The sequence below is a fragment of the Panthera uncia genome (assembly GCF_023721935.1).
Source record: "Panthera uncia isolate 11264 chromosome E2 unlocalized genomic scaffold, Puncia_PCG_1.0 HiC_scaffold_19, whole genome shotgun sequence".
Classification (NCBI taxonomy): Eukaryota; Metazoa; Chordata; class Mammalia; order Carnivora; family Felidae; genus Panthera; species Panthera uncia.
Window position 1 is genome coordinate 13,133,644 of NW_026057588.1, and position 22,871 is coordinate 13,156,514.

The following is a 22,871-nucleotide window of genomic DNA, read 5'->3' on the forward strand; positions in this document are numbered from 1 at the left end:
CCCCCCCCCCCCCCCCCCCCCCCCGCATGGGGAAGGAGTGGAAGCTCCCCATTTGGGGCTACTAAAGAGGTTCTTTCTGGCTGGCCCATGCACTGGCAGCCCAATCTCTGATAAGGGTTGAAATGAACTCTAGGGCCTGATTTCTGCTCTCTGGGGACAAGAGGGGATTTGGAGGAGATACCCTCTCCTTCCCTCAGGGAAGGGTTTGGCTTTTTGTTTTTGTTTTTTAATGTTTGTTTATTTTTTTTTAATTTTTTTTTTCAACATTTATTTATTTTTGGGACAGAGAGAGACAGAGCATGAACGGGGGAGGGACAGAGAGAGAGGGAGACACAGAATCGGAAACAGGCTCCAGGCTCTGAGCCATCAGCCCAGAGCCTGACGCGGGGCTCGAACTCACGGACCGTATGATCGTGACCTGGCTGAAGTCGGACGCTTAACCGACAGCGCCATCCAGGCGCCACAATGTTTGTTTATTTTTGAGAGAGAGAGAGGAAGGGGCAGAGAGAGGGGGAGAAAGGATCCCAAGTGGGCTCTGTGCTGACAGCAGAAAGCCTGATATGGGACTCGTTGGGACTCAAACTCACGAACCAGAGCCTACGGAGCTACTCAAGGAAGGATCCTTAATCACTGTTTTCAGATTCAAGAGGCCTTTGGGCAGCCTTCAGATGAGAAGCTACTGGCCCATCTCCCCAGAAGTGCTTGTGCCGCCCATATTTACAGTTATAGGCGGGGAATTTGCTGAATAGATGAAAGGGTATAGAATGATTTGGGGTTTTAGGGAATTTTTTCCTCAATCACCCTTGATTTGGAAATTGAGAGACTGAAGCCCCCAAATTAAGATAATTAAGAAGCAAGATGGGGCAGAAACAGGGCTATCACTTCCCATTTTATAGCATGATATGAATTCAAAGCACAGACTCTTGTATCAGACTGCTTGGGTTCAAATCCTGCCTTACCCCTAAAGTGTCCTGGGATCCTGAGCAAGCCCTTTAATTTGCACCTAACCTCCAAGATTGTGTTGACAGCAATAGGACAGCATTGGTGGGACTGTGTCAAGAACAGAAACTGGCCTGTTACAATTGCTAAATAAATTTTTTTTTAATGTTTATTCATTTTTGACAGAGAGACAGCGCGCGAGCTCAAGCAGGGGGAGGGGGCAGAGAGAGAGGGAGACACAGAATCCAAAGCAGGCTCCAGGCTGTGCGCTGTCAGCACAAAGCCTGACGCCGGGCTCAAACTCGCGAACTGTGAGATCATGACCTGAGTTGAAGTCAGACAACCGACTGAGTCACCCAGGCGCCCCTAAATAAATTCTATTGATACTGTTTTGCAGTGAAGAAAGGCAGGCTCAGAGAAGTGAAATTATTTTGACAGGAAAGGATGCAGGAAGAGCAGGATTAGAACTAGGGCCTATCTCCAAAGCCATTGAGTGTTGTTCACCCCCAAACCAGTGTTTTTCAAACTGAAAGGCAAGACCCCATAGAGGGTCAGAAAATCAGTTCAGCAGGGCCTCAAAAAGCACTGAAAAAAAAAAAAATCCGAGTGTATGGTGCCTATGAGTAAATAGTATTTGATGGCACTTACATTTCATACAGGTATCTATCTATCTATCTATCTATCTACAGGTAAGTATACCTATGTGTGTACTAGGTCATTACTCTTGACTACTGATACCTCAAGGAGTTTGTACACAAGGCTTCAGTGAGATCCTCCATGTGTTGTAAACCATCCCAGGAGGGACAGGGGTTCCAGTTAGCTCAAGGAAGACTCAGAAATAGGGGAATGGGCCATGAACTGTTGGGCATGGAAAGGGGCAAAGAGGGTAGGCCACGGTAATCTTGAATCTAGATGAGAGCGGAAGGGTTAATTCTTGAAACAAAAAATCCGCAAGAGCATACTCTGTGCCAGAACTTTGGCTGGGCAGTGTTAGCTACACAGTGATGACTGGGACGGTCCCGGTCTTTTCCCTGGTGGGGCGCTCTGTGCAGTGGAGGAGACAGACCTATCACCAGACAGTAAGACACTAAAATGGTCAGGGCTGTGATGGGGGAAGCCCATGAAGAAGGAATACAGAACAGCAAGTTCCAAGCTGAAAACCCATTAGCTGAGGTCGAGTTCCAGTATTAGGTTTACCTCTGGGGAACCTAAGGCCCGCCTCTGAGCCGTACTTGCCTCTGCATCACTCTCACAGACTTAGGTGGACCTAAGATTCTTCACTTCCCAGCTAGGCCTCCTAGAAGTATGCACTAACCAATGTGTTACTTGCCAAGCTCCGTGGCACACTGGAACCCAAATTGAGGACAGCAGGCCCTACCCAACCTATGAGAAAGTTCTGGGAGACAGATGTCTCATAGGGCCTAGTACACTAGCTAGCAAGTGGGCCAGGATCTGTGCAAAGCTCTTTTCTTACAGGGCGATTTTAAGGCCTTTGCAGGCCCAAATTACCCCATAAAAGTCCAATCCCTACTTAATTGCACATACTGTATATGATGAGCAGGTAGGGTTAGTATTTGGAGTCACAGAATGTTTAATTGATATAAAGTGTTCTGTTTGACATTAAAAAGTCCAATAGCTTGGTGACACAGCTCTGTTTCCATTTTGCAGATGTGGATTCAGAGGCACAGAAAACCGGTCAAGTCTTCTGCCTACAATCACCAGCAAGGGAATGAATGCAAAGCTGGGTTTGTGAGGCTTCAGAGCCTATACTCATCATGAGGGGACACACTGAAAAGACAACTCTCAAAACCCCCGCTCCGGGGCTCTTTAAGAGCCTCGGAACTGGGAGGAAAGGCGAGATCACAGTAAAGCGAGATCAAAGCGTATGTAAATAAAGACCAGGGGCTGCCGGGAAGTATCACTGCGGCGAGACATTAGGGAAAGCGGGTGTCAGAGTCCTACTGCGCCTGCGTCATCCTGTCTCTTCTTTCCGTCGGGCGCTTGCGCGTGGCACTTCGGTAACCCACATCGACCCAAACTTGCCTACTGTACGCATGCGTCCTGCTCTGAGTCAGCCTCTTGCCCTTTCTTGCGCTTGCGCTCTAGCGCTCTCCGAGTTCCTCTCTCGCTCTTTGACGTCAGTTCCTGTTTGTGGCGGGAGAGGGCGGTATTTCCGGCCAGAGGGTGGGAGGGGGCGGTAAGCGGGGGCCGGGGGGAGGGGGCGGGGGGGCCGCGCCGCGCGAGCCGTTGGGCCTGGCTCGGAGAAGGCGTTGCCGCTGCCGCTGCAGTTGCCGCCGCCAGGAAACACAAGGAGCGGGACCAAGCGCAGCGTGGCGATGGGCGGGAGTAGGGCCCCGCCGGAAAGGCTGGGCGGCCGCCGGTGACAGGTGAGTGCGCCAGCGCGTGTCCCCGAGTGCCTCCCCCCCCACGATGGTCGCGTCCGGACCCCCCGCAGTGCGGCACTGGGCCGTACCACCAGTGCCCGCCGGGCGGGGACCGCGGTCCTCGGAGGCCCCTCTTCCGGAACTGAGTTGGGGGCGGACGCGCCGGGGGCGGTCAGACTAGCCCTGAGGGGCCGGGGGCGGGGGCGGCCGGCCGTACCACTGAGGCGGCGCGGGGGGGGGGGGCACACCAAAGTGCGTTGACCGAACCACTGGAGAGCTGGGGGCTGAGGCAGTGGGATGGGAAGGGAGAGCCCGACCGGTGTGCGTGCCTTACCGAGTGTAGGGGGCCGTACCTATTCGGGACTCTGGGAGCAGTTCCTTGAGCGTGTTTGGGGGAGGTGGGGGAACTGCTGGGGAGGGAGCCGTACCAAGTGCGGCCGGGGTAGCGCCTTGTGGGTTATACCACTGAAGTGCTGGCGGGGGGCATCCCGAGAGCGTGGAGGAGCTCTGTATCAAAGGAGGAGGGTTGTGCTGTTTATAATCTTTGAGAGGACGGGCGGGGGTGGGGGACAGCCCCCAGTGGGTGTTCTGTGGAGTATCTTGGGAGGGCTGTAACGCGGAGTGTTGAGGAAGGGCTTCTGCCTCCAGAGTTTGGTGGGTGGGGCTTGGGGGTTTACCCTGAGCTAGAGCACGGAGGATCGCTGTTGAACTTGTTGATGACTTTGGGGGGAAATTGTATGGTCACTGGGATTGTTGTTTGGTCACTGGGACTGTTGTCTACCGCAGAACCTTTTCATGTTATTAAGCTTTATTTTAAGGTGTGTGGGGTACCCCTGGAGCAAATCCTTTGATTCTGTGGGCAGGAGATGTCTTGGAAGCCACTGTCTGAAGGTTCCTGAGCTTTCTGCTCCGTATTAGGGAGGGGAGGAGGTACTGAACTTAGATTTGAGGAGCCATGTCCGCTGGATCTGCTTGGTAAGCCTTAGGAGGAAGGAGTGTTTAGAAGAACACCTTTTCTGGCAAGGCAAGGTGGCTGGGGACATCTTGATCCTTGGGATTCTGCAGACCCGCATCCTCTCATTTGGTGGCAGCTTGGGCTCAGCAAGAGGCCTCTGCTAGAGTAATCAGGTGGGTCCTCTGTGGTCTGCCTTTCAACCTTGTTCACTTTTCTCCTCACAGAGAAGCACTGGGAGTTCAGTCCTGGCCAGACCTTGTGGTGGGGGTGGGGGTGGGGGGTGCAGATGAGCCAGGTGCCCATCAGGCCAATGCAGATCATGGTGGGCTCCTCCATCCTGGCCACGAGGCTGTTTGTGTCTCCCCTAGGGTAGCTGTACAGCCTTCTGTCGCGTGCCATGTTTACGCTCCCCACCAGGCGATAACAGTTGACTTCACCATTAGGCGGCCGTGAGGCTGAGTGCTGTTTTCCCAGCTGTTCCTCTTTGCATAGGCCAAGGGGATTTGGGCGGGGGGACCCTGGCCCAGCCTGACCCTTCAGATTTCTCTGAAGGACTTCGGGTAGCCAAGTCCCCCACAGATCTAGTTTCTCACTGTGGTCACTGGGTGGGTGCTTGGAGCCACTGCCCCTGCTCCCTAGGCCAACTTGTGACCTTGGCTTTCCTGGTAACCTTTGCCCTGGGTCTGGAGTTCCTGGGAGGGCTGGCTGTAGTCCCTGATTGACCTGGCTAACGTGGGCTGGTGATACGGTCAAAGGGGGCAGATGGTTGCTTCTGGTCTACATCATTGGCTTCCAAGCTGCCTGGCTTCTGTGGTTGTGGTTCCTAGAGAATGGCCCTGGAGTCTCTTCGAGACCGTGGTGGCTCTGTAGAATTTTTCTCCACCTGGGGTTTGTTTCTCTGGTTTCCTGCCAACTTTTAGAGGGTTTGCTGGATGGGGTTGACAGCAGCAATAAAAACAATAATCATGAGATTGATGGCTGATGTTTATCGAGTGGATTCTGTGTGCCACACACTATTCAGAATGCTTCACATGGATTAGTGTGCTGAACACTCACATCCTAGAGCCACACGTACTGTTGTCACGATCTCTGTTTTAGAAGGGGAAACAACAGACAGGCAAATCTTTTCCAGAGCCAGTGAACACACATCCACTGTTATGTCAGGCATGCGGCAACCCTTTTAGACCCATGACCTCATTTAAATCTCAAAACACACCTATGGGGTGAGTATGAAAATGCCTGTTTTTTAGAGTCCTAAGAGCTAGGTAGGCGTGTGATGCCCATTTTACAGATACGGAAACTGAGACACTGAAGTGAAATGATTTTCCTGCTGTGTCACAGCCAGAAGTAGTAGAACCGTGACGGGAACCCGTGGGCCTGGTTGGCCTCAGTGAACCTCTTATTGACAACATAACTAGAGCGGTGGGTTAGTTGCCCCCCCCGGGGGTGGATATGGTGTCTCTCTCCATTTTGAGGAATGAGACACTGGGGCTCAGAGGAAGAATCGCTTTGCCCTCTGTCAGACCCTAGGCGGCAGGCTGGGCTTTGAACCCAGGTCAGCTTGCCCCTGGTGTCATGCGTTCTTTGTTCACCAGGTGCCACGCTGGAGTGGGTCTCTGTCACCTCCAAAGCCCTGCCCTGGACCCTGCCAGCTGCACCCTTGGGCCTGCCCTTCCATTTAGCCTGGGAGCCCAGGACTCTGGGGCAGCCAGTCCAGCGGTTCTGGACTTGCTGGTGAAACTTGGTCCCCCCACTCAGAGTTGAGCCAGAGTGTCTTTGAAGCTGGTGCATAGTGTGTGCTGGGAGCCAGGAGAGAACAGCAGGGGAGACATGCAGGGGATGACCTAGCTACCAGGGGCCCTGGTGTTAGATGTCCCTGCACAAGATGGTGTGGTGGGCCTGTGTGCAGGTTCTGGTGCCGTCACATTCTGGCGGTGTGACCTTGGGCCACAGTGTTCACCCCTTGTGCAGTGGGCTCCGAACGGCCCCCTCTGAGGCTGCTGTGCGGATTTCATGAGTCAAGCCACGAGAAACTTCTAGAATGGTGCGTGGCACTGCACAGGTGCTCAGTCGGCAGTCCTGAGGGCATCCTCAGGGTGTCCTTTCCCCCACCCTACCCTCAGTCCTCTCAGGTGTCCTGGTGTCCAGCTCCCTAGCCTGGCCCAGCCAGAATCCAGGAATCCGTGTCCTGGTTTCTAACCCCTGTAAAGAGCTGCACTGAAGTGATTATCTGAGCATGGGGTTCCAACCCGGCCCTACCACTCCCTGGCTGTGTGACCTTGAGCAGTTTCCTCAACCTTTCTGAGCTTTCATTGTCTGTGTCTTGGGATGAGAATTCCCCTTGGTAGGTTGTTGTGAAGGGTAAATGGGTTGATTTGTGGAAAGCATTTATAGCCCTGCTGGCCTAACAGTCTCCAGCAAACGTTTCCTGTTCTCACTATTTCAGAAGAGTGCCTGACACACGATGAGCCCTCAGATTATCTTAGCAATTGTAATTCTTCATTATTTCTGCTAGGATTCTGAAGGCCCTTCCCTGGTTACAGATCCTTGTCAGGGAACACCGGGAGGAGGGCCTGGCTGAAATTAGCATCTCCATTTTCCCAAGGAGGAAACAGGTTTTGGAGGGTTGGGGCGGGGGTGGGGACGTATAATCAAATAAAGAGTGGCGAATGCAGTACCCAGGCTGCCTCCTCCTCCCACACAGTTGCTGCCCAGAGCTCCTCCGAGGTCAGACTCTACCTAGCTCCTTTTCAGACGGCAGGCTCTTTCTAACCCTCCTTCCTGTATGTGCTTTTATTGAATCTCCGCCACAGCCCACCAGGAGTAGCAGGAAGGGTCTTGACCCAGGTGAGAACAGCCCTTTTGAAGGCTGAGGCAGAAGGTTGGGTGTGAGCAGGGTGAGTAGCAGAAGTGCTGGAGGGAGTCACCTGTGCAGAGCCACGTGGGGGGGCGGGGGGGGGGGGAGAAGTGTGCATTTGACCCCTAAGGCATTGCAGAGCTGAAGCTTTTCGGTGATCCGCTATCATTTATCGAGCACCTGCTGTGTGCAGGTGCCAGGGTCATGGTGGTACACTCAACAGAGGCGCCACCTCCATGGAGCTGAGGGAGACAAGCCCTAAACCTGGTGAAGAAATGACAGGTTAAAGGGAGGTGCCGGGCAATGGGTTAAAATGAGGTGTGACTGGGAGCTTCCTTAGTTGAGCTGTCAGGAAGGCCTCAGAGCTGATCCCAGCTGATCCCAGATCGACCAGGTGAGTGAGGAGAAGGAACAGCCTTGGGGCATGGTGGAGGGGAACCACAGTGCTAGAGTTGAAAGCTTGGCGAGGCCAGGGACCTGTGGCACAGAGGCCTCAGTGAGGGGGCGGGTGTGGGAGGGGAGGCCAGGGGCTGTGAGCGGGCAGGGGTCAGAGCCTTGCAGACTGCTCTGAGGAGCAGCGTGGTCAGATTTAGAGGGTGCCTTTTGCCATAAGAGGTTCTCACTCAGACTTTTGCCTGGGGTGGGGGGTGGATTTTAGAGCCGGTCAGGGAGTTTCACATGCCTCCCACTTCCCCCTTGAGTAGAATCACTGCCTTAGAAACGGCCAAGGGTGATGGTGGCCTCCCTCCTCTGTGGTTTTCACACCGCATTCCCCAGGGCCCATGGCTGTTCCGTTTAGGGACAGATGGGGGGAGGCTTGGTGAGGTGATTTGTGCCTACCCCTCCCCAATGCAAACAGCTGGGCTTAATGTTAAATAACCGTGCAGAACAACGGTGATACTTGATGAAGCCTCGACTGATTCTACCTTCCACTCAGCTTGTATGCCAGAGGGCTTGCCACATTCCTGGTGTGGCTCTAGAACTTGGAAGACCGGACCTTAGGGGCCTACCTTCTAGTGGCGACAGGTGCCCAGCAAACAAATCTGTGGCGGGATATCAGTTTGTAATAAGTGTTATGAAGGCAAACTGAATAGGGATCAGGGGAAAGAGAGTGTGGGGATATTACTGTGTTTTAGCTGGGGTGATCAGGGAGGGCCTCCTGGAGGAGGTGACATGTAGGTAGGGATTAGAGTGCTGTAAAAGGAGCATGGGAAGACTTGAGTGAAGGTCCCTTAGATTGAGGAGGAATCGGCTCTGATTCCCACCTCACAGAAGCCTGGAGAACCTTGGTAACCTGTGCCGGGTCTGGCAGTGTTGGGGACGGGCTCTGAATTTGGGCAATGTGGCTCCAGAGTCTTCCCAAACCAGCAAGGTGCTTGGTAATTGTGGGTGAAAGTGGCTTCTAATCCTGCACCTGAGCCTCATACTTAGTGCAGTAAGAGGGGCCAGGCTGTCTCTGAACTGTCTTCCTGGAAAGAGTGGAGACCCTCAGAGCAAACCTCCTGGGGTCTTTCTCCTGGGGAGAAAGCCTTTAGGGTGGGAAGGGATGGAAAGGAGTGTCTTTTGCAGTTGATCTCCAGGCCTCTGGAGGACTAGGGACACCCCTCCCTGGGCCTCTCTTCAGCTTCCCAAGAGCTCTCAGTGGAAGGCTCTCAACCACCAGGCCTCTGGGCTGCACGGTGGGGTGGTTCCGTGGCAGGCTCTTCTGGACAACCAGCCAAGCAGCAAGAGGCCCAGCTAGGGGAGACAGCCCTGGGAGCAGGACCAGGAGGGAGGGAGCGAGGGAGTGGGGGGGGGGGGGGGGGGGGGGGGGTGTGAGCTTGGGCCTGGCCCCCCTTGGGGGCAGGACCCACCGCCAACTCAGCACCCGCAGCAGAGCCTGGCTGCACTGGGTGCGTGAAGCAGGGGACAGCAAGACGCTCCGGGGTTGGCTAAGGGAAGACCTACATGTAGAGGTCCATGCAGGAAGTTCCTCGAGCCCAGCCGTTCTGCCCAGGAAGCTCGTCCGCAGATGTTGTTTCTAAGGGTGAGGCCAGAAATCCAAGCCTGCCTTGGTTTGCCACCTCGTGAGCCCTTTCCGAAGGGACTGGGGCAGCTGCCGCTCTGTCGCCTCTCTCCCTAGCCCTCCCTGGCCTGATTTCAAGGTCTTCATCATAAGGTGGGTTGTTGCGTCGTGGTCCGGGCTGACCTGGGTTTGCACCCTGCTCCTGGCCTCTCCCTTGGTTGCTCTGGAACCCTGGTGTCCTTGTGTCAACTCTTTGAGGTGCATTTTGCTCAGTGGAAATGGGAACATCCCCTCCAAGCGGGGCTGTAGGGTGGATTCAGGGATCTCATTTGTCAGAAAGTGCTTGACGTGGGGCCTCCTGGGACGGTGCTGCAGTGGATCCGTGCTGCCGCTGGAGATGGTCAGCCGGGGTCAGGTTGGACATCTGAGAGCAGCCAAGGGGCTCTGGATGCAACCAGCCTGGGCTTGTTGGTGGACCGGTGGGAGGAGGTGGCAGGCCGATTAGCTGAGTGAGGTTCCTGCCGGGGAGGGCTAGGGAGGAATATTCATCACACCCGTCACCAAGGCCCCCTGGCCCCCCTCAAGCCAGACATGATGCTGAGCAGCCTGCGCATGTGTTGAGCTCCGGCACAGCAGCCTATGAGTGGGTAAGAGTAACTGCCATTGGTAGTTAGGAAACTGAGGCACAGAAAGCCTCATAGAATGCTGTGTTGCCGAGAGCTAGCAGGGTGGCCTTTTTGTGCTGGGCACTGCTCTGGGGCCTAAGGCCTGAAGCGCCTGCTCTCACCTGTCCTCACCATGACCTGGGAGCTCAGTGTAACTTTCCTCCCATTTTATAGATGAGCAAATGAAGGCCCATGCAGGTTATTAGATTTGCCCAAAGTCACAGTGTTAGTTGGTAACAGACATGAAATTTGAACCCAGCTCTATCTGGGGTTAAGTTTGCTTCTTTAAGACTGACTCTTCTGCCTCTGATCAATGCCATGGCCACTGTTTCTGAGGTCATTAGTTGTGGTGGTGGTGTTTTTAAAAATACTTTATTTTGGGGGGCGCCTGGGTGGCTCAGTTGGTTAAGCATCCAACTTTGGCTCAGCTTCTGATCTCACAGTTCGTGGGTTCGAGCCCCGCGTCAGGCTCTGTGCTGACAGCTCAGAGCCTGGAGCCTGCTTCGGATTCTGTGTCTCCTCTCTCTGTTCCTCCCCTGCTCACCTTCTGTCTCTCTCTCTCAAAAATGAATAAAGATTTTAAAAAATTTTAAAAAATATTTTATTTTTTATTAAAATTTTTAAATGTTTTTTTTTTTTTTTGAGAGATAGGGCGTGAGCCGGGGAGAGGCAGAGAGAGAGAGAGAGGGAGACACAGAATCTGAAGCAGGCTCCAGCTCCGCATTGTCAGTACAGAGCCTGATATAGGGCTTGAACCCACAAGTCTTGAGATCGTGACCTGATCCAAAGTCAGACATTTAAATGATGAGCCACCCAGCCGCCCCTAAAGATTTTATTTTTAAATAATCTCTACACTCAATGTGGGACTCGAACCCACAACCCTGAGATCAAGAGTCGTACGCTCCACTGACTGAGCCAGCCAGACACCTCTCATTACTGTTGTTCCAAATGATCTTTTTTGTTTTCTTTTCTCCTAGACAAAGCCAGCACTAAGTAGGCCTCAGTTGTTCTGGAAATGACTGGATTAGCTCTGTTGGATCCCTGCTTTGGAGATGGGGTACAGCTGCCTCTCTCCACCCCCTAATGCCCAGAGAGCCCCGGCCTTGGCCAGCCTCTTCCTTTCCCTGAGCCGAGGGTGGGGGTGAAGGTTGGGAGGTACTCCCCTACCCCTGCCTTGGGGTCTGATTCCTGAAAGGCCTCTGGAGCCAGCCCGTGGCTATTTTTGATCATTTGTGTATCCCATTCTTTCACCAGATAATTTTTTTTTTTTAAACCAATTTTAATGATTTCTTTTTTTTTTTTTTTAAATGTTTTTATTTATTTTTGAGACAGAGAGAGACAGAGCATGAGCAGGGAAGGGGCAGAGAGAGAGGGAGACACAGAATCGGAAACAGGCTCCAGGCTCCCAGCCATCAGCCCAGAGCCTGACGCGGGGCTCGAACTCACGGACCGCGAGATCGTGACCTGGCTGAAGTCGGACGCTTAACCGACTGCGCCACCCAGGCGCCCCCTTTCACCAGATAATTTATTGAGTACGTACTATGTGCCGTGTATAGTTTTAGGTGCCAGGGAGTGGCATCCAGTCTGCTGGAGGAGGCAGAGAAGTAGTGTTTGTTGTACAAGTGCTTGGTGCCGCCGAGGAAGGGAACAGAGATCTGGCCAGACTTGGTGGGAGGGGAACTTGGGGAAGGCTCCCAAGGTGAGGCATTCAGGCCTTGACATGAAAACCCAAAGGAACGGGCCAGGCAGGGGTGCAGCATAGGTAAAGGTCCTGAGGTGGGATATGCCTCAGTGTGGTGACGCTTGAATACTTGCCACTGGAGCTGGGAGAGTGGGGTGGCGGGAGAGGAGGGTGGCAGGGCTCAGCTCTGGCAGGCAAGTCTGTGCTTCTCAGACTGGTGTCCAAAGACCTGAAGGGGGTGGGGGGTAGTGGCGGGTGTTAAGCATGTGTTTTTGGGGTAGTGTCTGCGACTTGTCTACTTTTTTTAGCTGTTTTCAACAAGTTAATATGGGCATGTCGTGAATCATCTGGATGATTCCTTTTAACCAACTAGTGACAGTATTAACATAGCTGCTCTTCCATAGCTCTGATGAACTAAGGCTCAGGCTGGCCCTTGACTTTGGAGTTGGCCTTTGTGTCATTACCACCTCTTTTCCAAAGTGCTGGCTCCATCCCCAGCTGTGTTTGAAGCAGGTATCGTTGGGTCCCCATGATGACCCTGGATTGCCCCCCCCCCCCCAAAAGACATCTTTTGAGATAACATAAGCACATGCTCAGGTTCGTAGTAACATCCTGTTTTAGAGATGAGGACCCTGAAGTTCAGAGAAGCGACCTGTGTGGCCTGGAGGTAGTAGTCAGGATTTGACTTGACCAGCCCTCTGGGGGTGGATTTGGGCCTCTGAGCCCTGTCTCAGCTCTCTGGGCTGAGTGGGTCCGGGCTGGCAGTGATGGAGCCACATGGGAGCTTCTCTTCGGCAGGCTGGGGTCATCCAGCCCCTTGGGCCCCTTCAGCCTCCCACTGCTTCATCAGAGAGGTCCCGGACAACTATACCTCCAGGAGGCCAGCCACTAGCCGTGTGTGGCTGGTTACGTTTTAGCGAATTAAGTGTAAATACAAGTAAAAATTCAGTTTTTTAGTTGCACTAACCGCTATAGCTACATTTCCATTATTACAGAAAGTTCTGTTAGCTAGATCAGCCATCTCCTGCACTCACCCACTGCGTGATCTTGGGCATGTGCGTATTCTCCCTGGGTCTCAGTTTCCTTTTCTGAAGAATGGGGATAGTAATAGCATCTGCCTCCCAGGGTTGCTAGGAGAATTGATAGGAATCCAGACCCGGCACGTTGTGAGCACTCAGTAAATGTTAGCCATGGGTCAGACTGCCTGTTTGCTCCTAGGTGCCCTAGGGATGAGGAGGGGACTCACGCCACCAGACCCTGCCTCAAAGCTGCTGGCCAGGGAAACAGACAGATGATGATATGGAGCAAAGCCTATGAGGCCGGAACCCCTCAGCCAGACCGGAGGGGGGCCTGGTGTACTTGTGCGCGCCTGTGTTTGTGTACAAGGCGGGGGGCGGGGGGGCAGCGCCCGGGTTGCAGGGCGTTGGGGATGTGGGAGGGGATGTGGGAGGTGGGAGGAGACTCGGCCTCTTGAGTGTGGGCAGAGGGAGGTGGAAGAGGCACAGGGCTGGGACGGACGTGATCCAGTTTCCTCGCCTGCGTCCTGGCTGCCCAGCATTGGGTACTCAGTCGTTCTGTCCTCAGTTTCCTCTTTGGTAAAATGTGGGTCCTTGTGGTCCCCAAGTGAGCCAGAAGGTGAGGGTGTCGGGCCAGTGCATAGGGCTTCTTCCGGGGACAGCTGGAGAAGGCGGCTGTGATACAACCCCCGCCTCAGTGGGGCCAGGAGCTCCGCATCCCGCCTCGCCTCCAGCCAGACAGTTCCCCATCTGTCCCTAAGAAACAGCCACAGCCCTTACGGTGAACTCCCAGGCCCTGCCCAGCCAGGCACCCCGGCTTCCGCAGTCACACGTGCCCCGTTCCCCTCCACCCTCCTGACTGGCTCTCGTGCAGGCCACCCCTGGCCTTGGTACCACCCTCCTTCAGCCTGGAGTGCTCTTCCCCTCTCCCCTGGCCCCGTGGCTACCTCATCTCTCAGGTTTCTGCTCCCATTTCACCACCTCAGGGAGCCGTTTTCTGACCACCCTGGATAAAACTGGAAACCCTTACCCCTTCCCACAGACCTAGTCCTCGGTGTGCTGCTTTTATCCGTGACATTTGTCAACTTCTGTTACAGCATGTAATTTGCCTATTCATTTAGCTTCATTTTGAGGCCTGCCCACCCTCCCCCCCTTCCCCCCCAAACTCCCCCAGGGCAGGGAGTTCTGTTTTGGTCACTGCTGCCTCCTGGTGACTAGAGCACTGCTGACACGGCCTAAGTGCCAGGTTTGTGGAATGAATGAATTCAGGACTTTTTTGTTTTGCCTTTACTTGACACAATTCTGGCCCCAAAAGCTGGGATTGTGTTTGCTACCGCTACCCTTAGTTAATGAAAGCTCTAGGCCCGGCCTGTGGTGGGGACACAGTGGGGACCAGGACACTCCCATCCCTGCTTTGTGGAGCTCCCAGTCCAATGAGGGAGGCACCATTACCCAGATAATTGTACAGGTGACTGAGCACATTAGACGTAAGTGCTGTGAGGGGACAGGTAAGGCTAAGGTCTGAGGATCTGTGACTCATTGTGGGGCAAGGACAGACGGGGGAGGCTTCCCTGAGGAAATGAGGATTTAGCAGGTAAAGATGGGTGAGCAGGGCCAGGTAGGGGACTAGTATGTGCAAAGGCCCTGGGGTGTGAGAGGGAGAGCGAGCAAGGAGTGTTCAAGGGACCAGGAGAAGGGGAAAGTGTGTGTGGGGGTGGTGCTGCTCATCGATGAGGCAGGAGAATAGGCAGGGGCCACTTCAGGTGGGCCCTTGTCTCCACAAAAGCCTTGGATGTGATCCCCAAACAGGGGAGGGACAGGGTCAGAGCTCTGGTTGGAGGGTCTCTCACGGCTGCAGCCTGGTGCAGTCGGTGTGTTTGGAGCCCATGACCAGGCTGACTTTGATATCTGCCATGATTTCTGTGGGTGCTGCAAGGCCCTAGGTGGCGGGGTGAGGGGGAAGGTGTGGGGCGGGGGTGGCGAGGAAGAGAAGGAAATCTGCTCTGTGCTTATTCTTGTCCCGGTATCTTTTGCAGCCCGCCTACTCTTCAGTCTGCTTCCAGTCCTACCTGCTCCAAGCAGACAGATGGGGCAGCTGAGGGGAGTGTGTGGTGTTTAAGAGAAAAAAAAGTATCTTTAATGCTGTCTTTGTACCAAGGAGGTAGAGTAGGTAAAAATTCACGTAGTACAGAGATGTGCGACGTGGGAAGTGAGGGTCCCTGTGTCTCCACCCGCCAGAGGAAATAATAACACCTGATAGGTGTTGAGCGTTTGCCACATTGGCAAAGTTCAAAGGACTTTATGTGGATTAACTCATTTATGCCTCACAGCAGCCTTGGAGTGTGTACTGTTCTAATTTACAGATGGGGAAACTAAGGCAAGGAAAGGGGAAGTGATTTGCCCAAGGTCACACAGCAAGTGGCAGAGCTGAAGTTGAGGCGCATTTGGTCCCGGAGGCAACTTTGACTCCCGCCCCTATGCGTGCAATGTTTTGTTTAAACACGTACCTCCTCCTGGCCTCCAGCCTAAGGTACTCTTCCCTGGAACATCCACTGTCGATGATGGGGTGACGGCTTTTCTGAAGACGATGCTGTAGAAGACAGTTACACTTGGATGGTGACAAGGACGACTGGCTCAAGAATGTCAGTGTGTGAGAAAGAATCCGAATTAGGCCGTGTGCTGTGTACTTGTTGTCGTTGCAGAAAAGGGATGAGGGGGCGGGGCGCCTGGGTAGCTCGGTCAGTTAAGCATTCGACTTCGGGTCAGGTCATGTGAGTTCGAGCCCCGCGTCGGGCTCTGTGCTGACAGCTCAGAACCTGGAGCCTGCTTCGGATTCTGTGTCTCCCTCTCTGTGTACCCCTACCTCACTTGTGCTCTGTCTCTCTCAAAAATAAACATTGGGGGGGAGAAAGATTATAAAAGTGCCTGGGAGGGTCGAATTCACAGGTACCGAGCGCTTAGGTCACCTGGTGTGTGCTGTGTGCTGAGTGCGACACAGGCGCTCATTCACTCTTTGGTGTGGTCACATCAGCCGCTACTACAGAGCCAGACCCCTGTGCAGGCACTTAGGTTGCTTCCGGGCTCTCACTGTTTCAGCAGCTACACCTTCAGTCGGGGGTGGGGGGGGGTGACTTTGCCCCCAGGGAACATTTGGTAGTGGGGGAGGACATTTTTGATAGTCACAACTCAGGGGAGGGTGTGCCGTGGGCTTTAGCAAGTAGAGACCAGGAATGCTGCTAAACCTCCCTTGTGCACAGCGGCCCCCGTGACAAGAATTCTCGGGCCCCAAATAACACTCCTGCTGAGATTGAGAAACCCCGCTTTAGGACGACCTCTGTACGTTTTCCGAACCTCCTAAGCATTTTTTGCAGGAGAATTTCCGACAGGGACATTTTCCACTTCGTTAGTTTTGTTGAAGTGCCCTCCCAAAACGCGGAACCGGTTCACAGAGCTGTGGATGGCACATGAGGGAGTTGTTTCCCTCCGCTCGCCCCGTGAGCCTTTCCTTCCAGATTCCCATAAGCAGGTGCCGCCTGTTGAAGGACAGGTTCCTGTTGTCTTTGGATTATAATTTTTTTTTAATGTTTATTTATTCTTGAGAGGGAGAGTGCAAGTGGGGGAGGGGCAAAGAGAGAGGAAGACAGAATCCTAAGGCTCCGAGCTGTCAACACAGAGCCTGATGCAGGGCTCGAACTCATGAGCCCAAGTTTGATGGTTAACCGACTGAGCCACCCCGGTGCCCCTGTTATCTTTGAATTTAATCTCCTGAGCAAGTCCTCCTCCAGGAGCTGTAGGGAAGGCAGACTAGAGGGCAGGCGACAGGCTCCTGGGGCTTGCAGCACAGGGAAGGAGCCCCACCTTGCTGTCTCCAGCTCCAGGAGATGCAGAGCCTCGGCTCCCCTCCTGCCTCCTTGTGCCATCTGTGCTGTCTGGCATAGAAACCAGGTCAGGGAGAGGGGGCCAGAGAAAAAAGAACTTGATAAATGGCAAGGAAAGGAATCTAACTTACTCTGAGCCTGTTCTGGGCACAGGGCTTCACTCTGCACATTCATTCCACAAATACTTACGAAGCACCCACTGTATACCCGGCACCCTGCGAGGCTCAGAGGATCCAGCAGGCCCAAGACAGGCAAGAGCCCCTGCCCTTACCATGCTGACATCATAGTGGGGGGAGGTCGACAATAAGCTATAATAACTAAGTAAATACATATGGTCACGCCAGCAATAAAGTGCTTATAGAGAAAAATAAAGGGTAAGGGGAGGTAGGGTGGGTGCTCCCTTTTGTCTAGGAGGCTTCTCAAAGAAAGTGACCTGAGCAGAAGCTGAAGAAAGTGGGGTGGGGCCCTGCAGATACCAGGGAGCAGAGCATCCCAACTGAGGGGCAGCAGGTGCAAGGGCCCTGAGGTGAGGGTGTCCTGGTGTGCTGGGGGAGCCACAGGAGTAGGCATCGTCGAAATGGAGTGTGTTTAGAGAAGTAAAGAGAGGACCGTGCAGACCTCATAGTGTTCAGAGGCTCCTGTAAGGCCTCTGACTTTTGCTCTGTGTAAGATGGGGACACGGGAGCGTTTGAGCACAGGAGGGATGGGCTCTGACTCAGGTAGTCACAGGATCCCAGACTATAGATGTGAGGACAGAAGCACGAGAGCTCAGCGAGGCTTTACAACAGCCCTACCCCCTCGCCAAGCAGCCCTACTCTTACAAATGAGGAGACAGGTTTGGAAGGACCCTTCCCGGGGCCTGGTCCCTTCCCAAGGCTGCCACTAGGGCCTCTCCTCAATGGCCCTGCATCGTCTTGTAAGGTGCCTCTCATGGATCTGACTCCAGCACTGTGAGATGAAGCTTCTGAAGGAGCTACTACAGTTTGGAAACCACTGAGCAATAAATAACACCCGTGAATCAAATAGATGGGAATAAAAATATCTTAAATAGGTTTTTTTAATGGTTTTGTTAAGTTTATTTATTTCGAGAGGGGGGGGGACACAGGGAGGGGCAGTGAGAGAGGGAGAGAGAGAGCCAAGCAGGCTCTGAACCGTCAGTGGAGAGCCAGATGCGGGGCTTGAACTCACGAACCGTGAGATCATGACCTGAGCCAAAACCAGGAGTGGTCACCTAGCCAACTGAGCCACCCAGGTGCCTCTTTTTTTTTTTTTTTTTTTTTTAATGTTTATTCTTGACAGAGAGAGATAGAGCATGGGCAAGGGAGGGGCAGAGAGAGAGGGAGACACAGAATCCAAAGCAGGTTCCAGGCTCTGAGCTGTCAGCACAGAGCCCGACACGGGGCTCTAACTCACAGACCGTGAGATCGTGACCTGAGCCGAAGTTGGACGCTCAACCTACTGAGCCACTCAGGCACCCCAGGTGACTCTGTCTTAAAGAAGTTTTAAAATAAATTATCATAGAGCGTTTGAGACATAACGATAGAGTAAGTCAGTGACACTCCTGTAGTCAGCGGCTATTTAAACAAACAAAAGCTTGCCAGAGTGGTCCGAGCCTCCTTGGAGTCCCCTGTTCAGTCGCCTTCCCCTGTCACTGTTCAGAACAGATCACTGCGAGCAGCGGTTTTCATTCCCATTCAGCTTGCTTCTGTGCAGAGCTGAAGGTACCCTGCCCCCACGCCAGCCTGCTCCGCGGGCTGTGGGGCTGGGGATGTGCTGTCTGCTCCCTCCTGGGGTATATGTCCCATCTCCAGTGGGATCATTGTAGACATGGGAGCACTACAGTCACAGAGGGTGTCACTTGCCTGTGGCCACACAGCTGGGAAGCCAGCAGAGCCTGGGGTTGAAATTCCGATCCTCTGGACCCCTGGTTGCTCCTTCTTACTCAACTGGTGACGCGGTGTTCTTGAGGGGGAAATCCAGGCAGAGCATCCTTGGGGTGGGCGAGCCCTGGAAGCCAGGAGCCCCGATGTCGGCTTCCCGCATTCTCTGGACTGTCTAACCCAGCTTCTTTTTTTAAGCGCTGTGTGTGTGTGTGTGTGTGTGTGTGTGTGTGTATTTTTGAGAGAGAGACAGAGAGAGCGTGCTCAAGCATGGGGTGGGGGGTGGGCAGAGGGAGGAGACAGGATCTGAAGCAGGACTGTTCTGACAGCAGAGAGCCTGATGCAGGGCTTGAACTCACTGTGAGATTATGACCCGAGCCAAAGTTGGATGCTTAAACAACCAGCTGAGCCACCCAGGCGCCCCCCCACCCAGCTTCTTTTTTTATAGTTGTTGTTGTTGTTATAAAATACAGAAAAATACATTAAGCCCATTTTGTATGGTACAGTATAACAAATGGATGCAGAGCAGAGGCCTGCGTAACCACAAGAGAGTATGGTCAGCTCCCAGAAATCCCCCCTCCATTGCTCCCAAAGCTACCTGCTCTCCTGACTTTTGCAGATTTGTTTCCTTGACGTTCTGCACTTTTTTTTTTAATGCTTATTTATTTTGAGAAGGGGGGGGTGAGTGGGGAGGGGCAGAGAGAGAGAGGGAGAGAGAGAGTCCCAAGCAGAGCCCAGTGCGGGGCCTGAACTCACACAAACAGTGAGATCATGGCCTGAGCCGAAGTCAAGAGTCAGGCACTCAACCGACTGAGGCACCCAAGTGCCCCATCTGCATAGTTTTATGAGTGAGAAGCGCACCCCTAAACAAGTGGTGTGACGTTGTCTGTTCTGAACTTGCTGTGAATGGACTCACACTTGATGTGTTGCTTTGTGTCCGGTTTCTTTTATTTCACTGTGACCTGCTTACACTTTGTCCCTGTTGTATGTGTCTGTAGTAAGTGGAGGAACGTTCTGCTGTATGAATTTACCACTGCTTGTCCATTCTCCTGTGGGTAGGCATCCGGTCTGTTTGCAGATGGGGGGGTACTGTGAGTGTTGCTGTTGTATGTGCCCTTTGATAAATACACACACTCCTTTCTGTTGAGGGTTTGTGGGTTAGGGATTGCTGGGTCATGGGGTAGGCATATACTGAGTTTTAATTTTTACTGCGAGTTTTCCATGGTGGTTGAACCATTTCATACTTAACGCTGGGAGGTATTCCTTTGTATCCTTACCAACTCTTGGCATTGTCAGTCTTTAAAATTTCAGCCATCCTAGCAGGCGATTTTAATTCACATTTCCCCCTAACTAATGAGACGGTGTGCGTTCCTTGGTTGTGTGAGCGTCCTCTCTTGTGAAGTGCCCTTGCTCTTTTCGCCTTGCCTCCCAGGCGGCTCACCTTGAGCCTACAAGCTGCAGATCTGGTCCAGGCCCTCAGCGGACTCAGGCCTGGACACTCAAGGAAGCAGCTAGTGGAGATGGGGCCATACAGGCACTCCCTGCCGTGGGGTGTGTGGCCTGCGGGCCAGTGGCCAGGGCAGTCCCCTGCGGGCTGACACCTGGCTTCCAGAGGCTGTCCTCTGTCCTCCCGCCTGGGCGTCCTCCATCGGCAGCTCCCCAGGGAGCAGGCCATCCTCTTGGCTTCGGTGCCTGGTGTTTCATCACCTCTGGACTGCGTCACAGACACCTCAGCCGAGGCGCCACCCTCAGTGGGAGGACGGGGCAGGATCCAGGCAGGACGTAGGGGATCTTCCAGTTCCTCCCCCTGCCCTTGCTCAAGCTGCTGCGGGCTTCTTAGTTGCTGAAATGAGAATGTAAAACGTGGCCCCGGTGTGCCGAGCAGTGGCCAGGGCTTCCACCACTCCTCAGCTGGGAGACCCAAGGTAAACGGCTTACACTCTCTGAGCTTCTGCCCTCCCCCAGGCACGGTCACGGCCCCCCTGCTGGGGTGGTTGGGAGCGTTCAGGAGAGACTCCGTGAGGGCACCGGCACCCTGCTTGTTCAAGGCCGCCCAGCTGGCAGTGGCTCTCGGACTCTGTAACCCTGACCACTCTTGGCCACACCTGGCTGCCTTTGCTTTTCTCTGATCACGGTGGCTACGTGTTGTCTGTTCACTGGGGGCCAGGCAGTAGGCTGAGCCTCTGTGCACAGCAGGTGCTTCAGTGTGGCCGACCGCCCGAGACGTGCAGAATCATGGAGGTAAAGTCGTGGGGCTGGTGGGGGCGGGAGGGCGGAGATTGGACACTAGGCCCCCCGTCCTGTCTTTCTGTGCCCTCCCTTCCTTTGGACTTGGGTTCTCCATGCCGGTTCTTTGGAACTTCTGAACTGAGCTGGTCCCAGGGAAAGCGCAGTGTCGGCCCCTGCATCAGGGAAGGAATTCTCTAACTTGCCACCACCACCTCACGCAGGCCCCCAGCATTCTCCCCTCCCCCCTCTCCTGGCTCCTTATCCTGTAGCCACACCGGCCCCTTGGCAGTTCTTCACGCTCTACAAGTACTTCCTGCCTCCGGGGCTTTGCACTTGCTCTTCCCCTGCCTGAAATTCTTTTCCCTTCGTGTCAGCATGGCTCACTCCCTCCTCATGAGGCCCCCACACCACACGGCTAACGTAGCACCCCGTATTCCCCGCCATCCTTTCCTCTGCTTTACTTTTCTCAGCGCCTCGCCACTGGCTGATAGTGTTCTGCATGTGCCTGTGTGTTACCTGTCTGCCCTACCACAACGTGAGCTCCGTGAAGTCAGGGGCTGTGTTTTACTGATGATTCATCTCTGGTACCCAGGGCAGTGTCTGGAGCTTAGGACATGCTCGGAGAAGATTGGTGGTGTGAATAGACTCTGGAGATGTTTCCGTGGCCGGGAAGCCTTTGGGGAGACTTTGGTTCATTTACTGTATTCTCGGCAGATATCCAGATGCTGTGCTGGTCCGCAGAATTAGCACTTTATAGGTGTTGGGAGAATTGGCCGAGGAGGTGCACAGAGAGCCCCAAGACAGCCTCTTGAGGTCAGGAAGGCTTCCTGGAGGAGGGAAAACCCACAGAAGGTGCAGGGGATGGAGGCCAGAGGGAAGGGTCTGAGGGACAGAAGGCTGGTAGAGGGAGGTGGGGAGGAGGGGCTGGAGAGGTGGGTAGCGCTGGCTGTAATAGTCATTGTTATGGTCATTAGGTGTTATTGAGAGCTTTCTAGGTGACATTAGACTCATGATGGAAAGGATTTTGTTCTCTGAGCACACTGGGGAACCCTGGAAGGGTTTTTAACCTGGAGGGCTGGGGCTGGATTTAGATGGAGTGTATGGGTTGAGAGCAGAGGCTCAGGGCCCAGGGAGAAGGCCAGGGCAGTTGGGAGGGGTGTCAGGAAGCGGGTGGATGGACAGTGGGGACGACTGGGCCGAGCGGGGGCGGGAGGCAGCTGGAGTGAAGGTCAGCAGAGGCCGGGTCCTGAAGGGCCTTGAATCCCAAGTGAGGGAGCTTGGCTCTTTCCCGAGGCCAGCGGAAAGCCACGGAGGGTTTTCGAGTGGGGGAAGGACAGGGTCAGGTTGGGGGGGTCTAGCTGCTGAATGGGGGGCAGATGAAAGGGAGCAGTAACAGAGCAGAGATCTGGGGTGGGGGGACTTGAGGGAGAGAGCAGCACTGGACGTGAACCAGTGAGCCAGGCCACCAGGAGGGCGGGAGGCGGGGCAGGGCAGATTCAGAGACCGGTCACCCTGGAGGTGGAAGCCCGGGCTGGTTGGATGTTCAGGGTGGAGGGTCTGCAATGCTGAGTGTTCCGTCCGTGGGGTGTGAGCCACTCGGTGCTGGTCATGCCTGCTGTGGGAGGGAGCCCCCGTTGCTTGCTCCTGGCCCTGCCTTTGCAGCTCGGAGTCCAGAACGTGATTTCTCACCCCGCTGTTTACTTCCCTGTCACTGTCCATCTTGTCTTTCCTTTCGCTTCCTCCCACTTACCTCCCTACCCGGCCCGGGCCCGGGCAGCCTGCCACCGTCACATGCCAGGCAGTAGTGTGTCCGGCCCACCAGCTCCCCTGGGGCATGAGAGAAAGCTGATGCCCATGGTGTCCCTAGAGCCAGCTGCCACTTCTCCGGGGGCCGCTGTGGCTCCTGACCTGCTGTCCGCAAATAACCCCAGGCCGGGAAAGGCGAAAGGCGCCTTGGGCTCCGTGGCCCCTGTCCAGGCCTGTGGCTCCAGGTAGGGGCCCAGCGGGCGGCTGCCTCCTGCCCTTCTCCCTTCCACCCTGGGAACCTGAGACGAAGCCAGAGGCCTCGGCGTCTGTCAGTCTGTCGGCTGCTGGTCCCTGAGGACGGAAGTGCAGGTCTTGGGGAAGGGCCCACGGCCTCGGTTGAGCCCCCAGACTGACTCCTAAGCCCCAGACAAGTGCGTATGCAGTAGGTTGTCGTCTCCTTCAAGATCCTGAACATTAGAGACTTGTCTTCCCTCAGTCATCTGGTTGGGGGCAAAGAGGGGACCGAGGCTGAGAGAGTGACTTGGGGTGGCTTGGCGCAGGGGGTTTGGGGCACTCGTTTTGCCGGGGGTGGTAGGTTGGAAGGAGGGGAGGGGCGGAGGGAGAGAGAGGGTGCCT

At 54.5% G+C, this 22,871-nt stretch overlaps 1 protein-coding gene and 1 long non-coding RNA gene across 4 annotated transcripts in view; one reads left to right on the forward strand and one right to left on the reverse strand.

Annotated features, from left to right (window-relative positions):
- AKT2 (AKT serine/threonine kinase 2) overlaps nucleotides 1-22,871 on the forward strand; it is a 63,025-nt gene that overhangs the window by 11,010 nt on the left and 29,144 nt on the right. The window contains exon 2 of one of the 3 annotated variants that reach the window (XM_049621821.1): nucleotides 2,608-2,822. The gene's annotated coding sequence lies outside the window, so the exon portion shown is untranslated. Of the gene's footprint in view, nucleotides 1-2,607; nucleotides 2,823-3,146; nucleotides 3,327-22,871 lie in introns of those variants that run through there. The other 2 variants (XM_049621822.1, XM_049621820.1) reach the window with 2 other exon arrangements.
- LOC125915809 (uncharacterized) lies at nucleotides 5,091-16,592 on the reverse strand. The gene is made up of 3 exons (XR_007455752.1): nucleotides 16,512-16,592; nucleotides 15,010-15,092; nucleotides 5,091-5,367 (listed from the first exon to the last, which is right to left on the reverse strand). It is a non-coding gene; the product is annotated as an uncharacterized LOC125915809 (long non-coding RNA).